At 36.0% G+C, this 9,917-nt stretch overlaps 1 protein-coding gene across 1 annotated transcript in view; it reads right to left on the bottom strand.

Moving 5' to 3' along the window:
• The window catches only part of LOC103598866 (kelch-like protein 14), a 41,610-nt gene that overhangs the window by 30,068 nt on the left and 1,625 nt on the right, over positions 1-9,917 (bottom strand). The window lies entirely within an intron of this gene.

Consider the following 9,917-nt stretch of genomic DNA (forward strand, 5'->3'; position numbering starts at 1 on the left):
CTCCAGTGAGCCAGTCTCCATACGGTGGCCCAGCTGAGCTCTGAGGAAGTTCAGAGTCCCTGCGCAGGTGCAATTTACCAGCACGCTCACAGGCGCTCTGGGAGCTAAGAAGCCAGACATGTATGTGAAAAGCTCTGGGAGCAGCAGGAAATGCCTCCAGTGAGCCAGTCTCCATACGGTGGCCCAGCTGAGCTCTGAGGAAGTTCAGAGTCCCTTCGCAGGTGCAATTTACCAGCACGCTCACAGGCGCTCTGGGAGCTAAGAAGCCAGACATGTATGTGAAAAGCTCTGGGAGCAGCAGGAAATTAAGTCTCTAAGCTTGAGTGTATGAGATTAAAAAGAAGGACTTTCCTCTACAAAAGAAAGAAACGACATTTTTACCTAAAAAGGCCATCATTTCCCCTTTAAAGAATTATATATAAATGGCTGAGAGCCATCAGAAATTCTAATTTTCCCACTTCCTTCTGATGCCCTTGGTTTCACCTTCAGATCCCTTCAACTTCATTCTTCTGGCTTTAAAAGGCTCTGACCATGTTTGTGCTATCAGTGAAATCACAAATATGTTCTAGAGTTTTCCTGATGGGCAAAAATGTTTTCAGGTAAGATTCACTTAATGGATCTTTAAAAATTAATAATAAGTGAATTTTAAATAGCATTTTGTGTCTAGATTTTCCATTATTTTAGCTGGTCCTTACCCAAAGCTCAGGAAGTAGTTAGAACTGTAATTATTAACTCATTGTACTGATGTGGGACTCCACTAAAGTCTTTGTGTCTAGATTTTCCATTATTTTAGCTGGTCCTTACCCAAAGCTCAGGAAGTAGTTAGAGCTGTAATTATTAACTCATTGTACTGATGTGGGACTCCACTAAAGTCGAGCTAGGACACTCATTTAGGTTTATGATTCAAAGGCAGCAGCATTTCCACCAGTATTGCTTCTTTTCTTGGTTCAACTGAAAAAACATGCTGATTTTTCCACCACAGATTTTATCTATGAGTGGACAATCTTCAGCAGGGCCTACAACTTCCTCTATGGTTTGGACAACCCCTCCTGCCACATCTCCAGCCACACGCACCTCTTTCCAGTTCCTGGAAGTTACCAACAGCTTTTCTGCCTGGGGCTTTATACATGCTCTCTTCCTTTGCTTCCTCCGGTTGCATACTCTGCCTCCCCGCCCCCCCCTCCCCCGCCAGACCCATTATTTTGGATATCTCATCTTTCAAGGCTCATCTCAAACCTTTCCTGGACAGAAAGTCTTCTTTGGCTGTTCAGACAAGGTTACAGCACTCTCTTATATGGTATCTCAACATATGGCACTTTTCTAATCTATAGCATGTATTGCCTTTGTGATTAATTTACATAATTATTTACTCTCTCTTTTTTTTTTTACTGTAAGTTACATGAAGGCAGGGATACATCTGTGTTGTTTAACTCTGTATCTCAGAACCTAGTACAGAGCTTGGTGCATTACATATGTTCAATACAAATTTGAGGGCTATTCCACAGAACAACTTCTCATTAGTGGTAAAGCAATGCATCACCCCAAGTTCCCACTGGAGGTGTGACATGGGCATGGACATGGGTTTAGAAAAGCTGCCCGAGGTAGGGAAGGTCTCCTTGCTTCTCAGGTCTACTGCCAGCTCAAATTACACTGGGAGTTAAGACAATCTTGCAAGGGATGCAGTTATATTTTCAATCTCCTCCTATTGGTATAACCAGCAGTCCCTTTGAACTCTGACACTTCTGAAACTCCTGCATTACCTAGAACAAGAACAAAGTTTGTTTTTATTTTAAATAAAACATTTTATTAACTCTGACTGTACACTTATAATTATTGAACTGAATCGACTTATAGGGGATGAGGTACCACGATTGGCTTTCCTGTGTGTGTGTGGAAACATTTTTCTTTTGAGGACTTCTTTTTTTTTCTTTTTAATGGAACTCTGTATATAACTCTGTAAATTATATAAGGCTGGGTACGTAGTGATTTAAATGCTTCTTGATTTGTTATTATCTGTCCAATGAACATTGAACACCTAATCTTTAATTTCTAGAATTTCCTTGCTCATCTTCCTCTACTGCTAGTTCTTTCTTTCTTACTTTTCAGAGAGTTTACCTTTTCATAATTTGTTTGATTCCCCATATTTCCTTGCATTTTTCTTCTTTTTTCACTTTTCCATGATTTATTTTCTCTTTTCATTTCCTCACTATTGTAGGCTTTCTCTAGTAACTTTCTGCTTTACTTCTAATGTTGTGAATAGTTCTAACCCAATTTCCATTAATATTATTTGTGAGTAAACAAGCCCCCCCCCCCGATATTTACAGAGAAATGGGCATACCCAGTGTACCGTCTATGTTACAACTAATAGTTCCTCCTTTGGTTAATTTACCCTTTTGCCCATACAAAAATAGCAGTTTTTTGTTTTGTTTTGTTTTTAAGGAAATCGTTATTAGTAATTCATAAATCATGAATTACTTTGGAAGTTAATGGAAAGGACATGGAAAATTAACATATTTTCTGAAATTCTAAATGAATGACAGAAAGCATAAACATTTATGGCATAATTTAAAAAATGGTTTTCTTGAAACAAAAAATAAATGGAATAAAGTTCCAATTACAGTAATCATATTTATGTTATTGAGAGACACAAGGCATTTTTATAATTCTGGTTTCTATCTGTTGTATTTATCACTTGGAAGTATCACCAACATGAATAGTGCTCTATTGTTACAGAAACAATGCTGATGCCCCTCGAGTACTCCAATGCACAGGAATCCATGGAAAGCAACTTTTGGTTCAAATTCCAGCTTTAAGGTTTTGTTTGGTTTTGCTTTCATAATTATTTTTCAGTTAAATTGAAAATTTAAAAAAAAATTTATTTGTTTATTTAAAATGTATTAGTTCATTTTATTTTTAATAAGTTAATATTACAGTGACAAATCTCAGCCATCTCATTATTTAGTACCTTAATCTCAGAACTAATAATTAATTGCTGTAGACCAGTAGGATAGAATCCTGCCTTTCTAACATAGTCCCTTCACTCTTCTTCATTGGTCAAGTGAAACTTTTAATCATTTCTGTGGTGTGGTAAAAAAAATCTATGGAAGGTACAGATTAGAGTTTGCTTCTTGTGGAAGCCATGTCTACAGAATATATTCACAACTCCAGGTCATAAGGACCTCCACCTCAGTGCTATTAAGACAGTGGGAAAATTAATTATCTTCTCTGAGCTTCAGTATTTTAATCTTTAAAAGGCTGAAAGGGTGCTGTAAGGATTAGAAACAATGTTAAATAATATGTCAAGCTATTGGTAGATGCTGTTAGTGATATCTACTATTATTGTTGGTAAACAACAGGTACGTGTGTGTGTGTGTGTGTGTGTGTGTGTGTGTGTGTGTGTGTGTGTGTGTGTGTGTGTGTGTGTGTGTGTGTGTAATCATCTGAAATTACCTCAATTTTTATTTCATATTGGCTATGTTAATTCACACTAAACTGAACCAGATCCTAAGTGTCTATCTCAATTATACTTAAGACCAATAGCAATTCATAGTGAACTTACATTTTTGGATTAAGGTCTGGCACTGTGTTATAAGTGCCTTGGTTACAAATATTCAGAGAAGTCACTGTCTAGTGGGGGAGATAGACACATAAGACAAACCTAGAATGGGATGAGTTCTCCTCTAGAGGTTATTCACTTTGGAGGAGGCAGGGAGGGTCTATAGATATACTCAATCCAGTTGATTCACTCTGAAGTCAAGAATCCTGACAACACATGCCTTTTGATCAAAGCAGCTGGAGATACAGAATGGCATTTAGAAAAATAATTGTTCACATGTTCATTTATATGCCTAAATTAGTTTGCTGAGTATATGCCCGTCAATCTCAGAAAGCAGTGTGTTAAACTTATTTGTCTACTCTGATTTCCTACTGGAAATCATTAAAATAGCATATAAACAACATTTAAGCTTCTTCTGAATAATGACCATTCTACATAAGGAGGTTCTATATCCAGTATTCTTGAAAAAATGAGCAACTCATCCATTGCTTTTAATTAATCTTTATTCAGCTTCCTGAGATCACTATTAAAATTCCTTAATGTTATTCTGGAAATTTGGCATACTAACTTTTTTTTTTTTTTTTTTTTTGTGTCTTTTTTTGTCTTTTTCCGTGTCCGGCAACGGATCGCAACCCTCAGTGTCACCCCCGTACCGGACCAGGGACCGGCAACGGGATCGCAACCCTCGGCGTTGCTCCCGCGCCTCGCTCAGCCAGTGAGCGGGAACCGGTCTGTATGTGGGATCCGAACCCTCGGGCGGGAGCGCCGCCGCGCTTCCCAAGCGGCACACTTATCCAGTGCGCCACCGGGCCGGCCCCTGGCATACTAACTTGACATGGTAGAATTATTTAACCCTGAATTCTTCCCAAATGGAAGGAAGGAGACTAATGAAGATTCTTTCCACTAGAGTAAGGGCAAATTTTTTTGTCTGTTTCGTTCACTGATCTGTCTCATGTGCCTAGATGAGGAGTTGGTAAACTGTGGCCCACAGAATAAATCCAGCCTACCTCCTATTTTTGTACAGCCCCAAAACTAAGAATGGTTTTTACATTTGTTAATGGCTGAAGAAAACCAAAAGAAGAAGAATATTTCATGACATGTAAAAATCGTATGAAATTTCAGTGCCCACAAATGCAGTTTTATTGTAACATAGCCATGCCCATTCATTTATGTATTGTCCATGGCTGGTTTTGCACAACAAGGGAAGAGTGGAGTAGTTGCAACAGAGACCTTGTGACCTCAAAGCCAAACATAATTACAATTTGGCTTTTTATAGAAAAAAAATTGCTGACCCCTGACCTACAATGACACCTCTTCTTAACTTCTTTTAATGTCAGATACATTAATATTTAACTCTCATAAGTTACTTTCCAAAAGGAAAGTCTTAAGTCTACATGCAACTCTAAGGTCAATCATCAGACTATAGCCTGACACAGAGCGGGGTCATAGTAAGAATCAGAACATTGTGGATGAGAACATAGACTCAAGTGCCACACTGCCTGGGCTCAGCTGTGCGATCATGGGCACAAAGCTTAACTTGTTTGTGCATCAGTTTTTCTGTCTATAAAATGAGGCCAGTGATGGCACCCACCCCTTATGGCTGTTACGAGAATTAAATAACAGAATGTTTGAAAAGTGCTTAGGATATCATTTGCTATGTAGTAGTTGTTGTGAATGAGTTAATACACTTTGACAGTGTTTTTAAGGTAAGAAAATTGAGATACTTAGAAATTAGTTTAAGCAATGAATGAACCTCGACATGGTCATAAAAATGGGAAAAAGTCCAGCATGAATTAAAATTTGAAAATGTCCACTTTTGTCAGTAAGTCCTCTATGCCAATATGATGCATTAATATCTACTCTAATTGCCTTTTGATTGAAGAATATAACTATTTGGCTCCCATACCTGTGATATAATTTTGTAATCAATGGTCCTGTTTCAGATGATAAACAAATTGTATTCTGAATAGTTGAGTAACTTCTGATACAAAATCTAACTACCTAACAACTTCTAATCTGAGGATATCAAATTGATAAAGGAGGTAACAATTTAGAGAATGCATGAATACAAGATTAGTTTGCTTTATTAAGGTCGTTATTCAGTTCTTAAGAAGAAAAACAATAGAAAATATTATCCTACGTTTAAAGAAACACTTTCTAAGTGCCAAAGCCAAGAATCAATGCTGTGTATTTGAAAATCTAATGGGTTTTTAATCATTGCAAGTAATTTTAGCAGAAAGATAATTAGCACTCCTGATGTTTAAATAGAATTTTACATTAATTTATGTGAAATCTTCAAATAGACTATGTTTTGTAGAAAGTGAAATCTTTGTAAGTTAGCCTCCTATTGTCTATAAAATCTAATTTCTTGAAAACTACACTTCAGTGTAGGACTCTACACAGGATTTAATAGCTGGTGATTAGATGTTTAAAAATATATAATTATTTTCATGAACGCTTTTCTATTACAGGTGTTTTTCTGGAGAAGGTTCAATTGATCTCTGTTATGTGCAACAGCCTTTCTTATTTCATAATCTTAATTCATTCAACTTTTTAAAAAAATGTATTTTAACATTTACTTATACATATTTGTGGGGTACAGTTTGTTTTTTCAATTTCACTCAACTTTCAATAAGCATTCATTTAACTATTACATTCTGTAAGGTGCAATGAAAATGTAAAAGTTAGTAAGTCCAATCTGACTTACTTGGTATAATTACTGCATTATGCATTAAAATTTAAAAATACAAATAAAAAAGAAACTTTATGGGTTATTTAAGTTAAACTTAGACTATAAATCTTCTGATATTTACTTTTTAATCTACTAAACATTGTATATCATGTTGCTTTATTAAATTAAGTTTTCATGCTTTAGAAGACTTTAATATTGACTTTTCTGGAAACTTTTTAATTATGTATTTCTTAAGGGTCATATTTCCTTCAATAAAACAAAAGGAAAATAACCAAGAAATAGAGTTCAAAATATTTTAAGTTCTTTCTACTCAAATCCTGTCATCTTTTTTAAAATTAAAAAAAAATTAATTGACAAAAAAATTGTGTATGTTTTTAGAGTACAGCGTGATGTTTTGATAGTGTATATGTTGCAGAAAGATTAAATCAAGCTAATTAATATATCCATCACCTGATCTACTTAATTTTTTGTGGTGAGATTTTAAAAAATCTACTCTTTTAGCAATTTTGAAATACACAATACATTATTATTAACTATGGTCATCATGGTGTGCAATAATAGATCACTAAAACTTATTCCTCTTTCTAACTGAAACTTTATATCCTCTATCAAGCCCTGTCATCTTAAATTACTTATGTATGTATTTGAATACAAGTAACACGTTTCTTATTTTATTTTATTTATTGTCCTAATGTTTAGTTTGTTAAAACAGAAAATGAATCTGAGGGCAAATGACATACTCAGGAAAACTAAGCAACTACATCAAAAATTTAAAATTAATTTGAGTATTTATGTAAAGACTTTATGCTTTATTTTTAGCTTATGAGAAGTACAAAATTATTTAATAATCTTTAAAATAGTGTTTAAATTATTATTATATTAATATACCTACTTTTTATAGATAACATACATTATTAAACAAGTAAATTCTCTTTTGAAGTTATTCTATTTGCTTTTATTTTGTACTTATTCCAATAGACTGGTTAATTTTAATTTTTCCATATCCCTCTTTAAAATTTGAGAAACTCTTCCATATTTAGACTTTACAAACTCCAGGTGAATAAAAAGTAATAAATTAATGTCCTTCCATTCAATTGTCTTCAATAAAAGTGACATAATTTTAAAAACAATTGGTTAACACATTTACCCCTGTTAAACTACATACAAGTCTGAGAGAACATTTTCATATTACGTGGATGCTATAATAAATGGGCTGATTTAATATTATTGGTGGCAACTCACAGCATTTTTGTCTATGTTAAAGTTAAGATCTTGATGGTTAATTTTGCATTCTTTCTGCAAATTAAAATTAGAATAATGTGATTAGTTCCTAAAATTTAAAATGCTACAGTTTCTAATAATGGTACAAAGTCTAAATTATATTACTCTGAAATCAACAATAGATCAACAATAGGTTTACATAAACTATTTTCTTTTCTATGTCTTCCTCTTTTAAAGGAAAATAGTTTTCTTCCTACCGTAGAAGTATCAGATTCTTGCAGCATCCATGACACTTGTAAGCATTCAGTGGTCAGACACCAGTACATATCCTTCAAATGATATGGCCCAGTGAAGCTGGAAGGTGTCGTCACGGAGCCAGGCAGCCTGGTATCTAAGCCATCCGCCAGGACAGCCAGCAGGCCCCAGCTGGTATGCTGAATCCAGACTAAGGTAGGAAATGGATTTTGCATTTTGAAAGTCAACTCTTCTAACATTGAATCTTAGGACATACTTATTAGACGAAAGTGCAGTGAGGGCTTCAAAAATTATTTATTGGATCAAGTTTATAAAGCTCATCTGCCAAAATTACTCTTAGAACAAGACAAACCTTGATTTTATTACCCATCTGGGTATCTGAATTTATACTAGATTATACATATTTTTAAAAATATAATAAATGCAAAAAAATATATAATAAATGCATGTCCAGGGCTATCACTGTGTTGTCTGAATTTTTGGTTATGTAAGATATATGTTAAATGAAGTATACTTCTAGGTCATTTAAAAGTGATAAAAATTAAAATAACAATATTAGTGACCAATGCCCATTGGTGTGGTAATATTTGCCTATAACACTGAGCTTGCCATTTTGATCTCTAGAAAAATGAAAAACCCTTACAAAATAAAAATACATTTCATGGTCTTGTTCTCACTTGACTCCCGTGTTCACTATTCAAACACATGGGGGGTTGGATTCTTGTCTGTGCTTTTTTTTCCTACTGTCATCTTTTGACACCACAATTCATTAACTCATCTCCTTCAGATATTAGAAAAATCAACTTACAGGATTTCTCGTGCCTCCTGTTGGCCTCACATGAACTCTAGTGCTGCCTAAACAACTGTAGAGAATATCTTCCATTTCTTAAGATGTTAGTTACTTAGGTCTGGTGGAAAGAAAATTTTTTAAAGCCCAAAACATTTAATCCCGTTAGGCTGCACAAAGTGGGCCCTATCCTATAGACACCATTCTGAATGGGAAAATGCCAGGATAGATTTTCAAACCATGTACTCTCCTAATGTAACACTTTGGTGGTTTAGGCTGGAGTAGCCTGGCTTCCGGAATCATGATGTAATTATCATGAGAAACTGAGAAGATACTGTTTCTCTTTTCTAAAAAGAGAAAGAAACCCTCTGCTAGGGCTCATTAAAAAAGGTTTTAAAATTGGAGCCAATAAAACAGGATTGGCAATTCCCACAACCTTTTTATTTCAGTAGCATTTTAAAAAGACATCATTTCTCTCTCCCCTTTGACATGACATCCTATTTGCAGCACACAGGCACATTCTAAATAGCAACAGCCGCAACAACAACTTCCCAACTTCTCTGTGAGCAGACTTTTTATTTCAGTAGCATTTTAAAAAGACATCATTTCTCTCTCCCCTTTGACATGACATCCCATTTGCAGCACACAGGCACATTCTAAATAGCAACAGCCGCAACAACAACTTCCCAACTTCTCTGTGAGCAGGCACACGACCTACTGGAGCTAGAAGACCACCCTCACTCCGTTTTCAACTGCATTCCTCTTTGAGACAGGAGTTATTAGCCAGGATTCACCCCGCCACCCTGAAATCTCTTGCTTTGCTCTCTTTTAAAAGTGATAAAAGAAAGGCTTTCCAGTAGATAGAAAAGTTTGCCTGGGCTCATGATTCACGTTTCCAATAGCGACCCTAACAGACAATGCATTTTGCAGCTCTAACCTCCAAAGGCAGCAGACCTCAGTCACGAAATAACAAAAAACAACTTGAGTGTGTGATAAAAAGACTGTGAAAGCTCTCTGCTAACATGCCCTGGGCACTTCTGCTCTTCCAAGGCAGGAAAGAGGAGGAGTGGAGTGGTAGGGACTTCTCATCAGAGAATGCGTTTCCTTGAGCAAGTCCATCTTGAGATTTGGAGGGAGGGCTGGCTTGGAGAGGCATCCTAAGCCGCACTTCTGACTGCTCCGGCCTTTGGCCACACCTGCCTGTCAATTTCAGTCGCTGAGTCCACAATTCCCACGTTTCTCGTTCTCGGGATATGGAGAACCTGGGCTTTGTAGCGCTCAGGGATGCTGCTAGGCCGGTTCCCTATGGACCTTTCGGAGACCCTGAAATCAACTTTGTCCAAACAGTCTGAACTGTTTGCGTTTGTTTTTAGCCTGCGGGAGCCTCCCGCCCAGCCCCCCCTCCC

The sequence above is a fragment of the Galeopterus variegatus genome, unplaced genomic scaffold (genome assembly GCF_000696425.1).
Source record: "Galeopterus variegatus unplaced genomic scaffold, G_variegatus-3.0.2 Scaffold2766, whole genome shotgun sequence".
Taxonomy (NCBI): domain Eukaryota; kingdom Metazoa; phylum Chordata; class Mammalia; order Dermoptera; family Cynocephalidae; genus Galeopterus; species Galeopterus variegatus.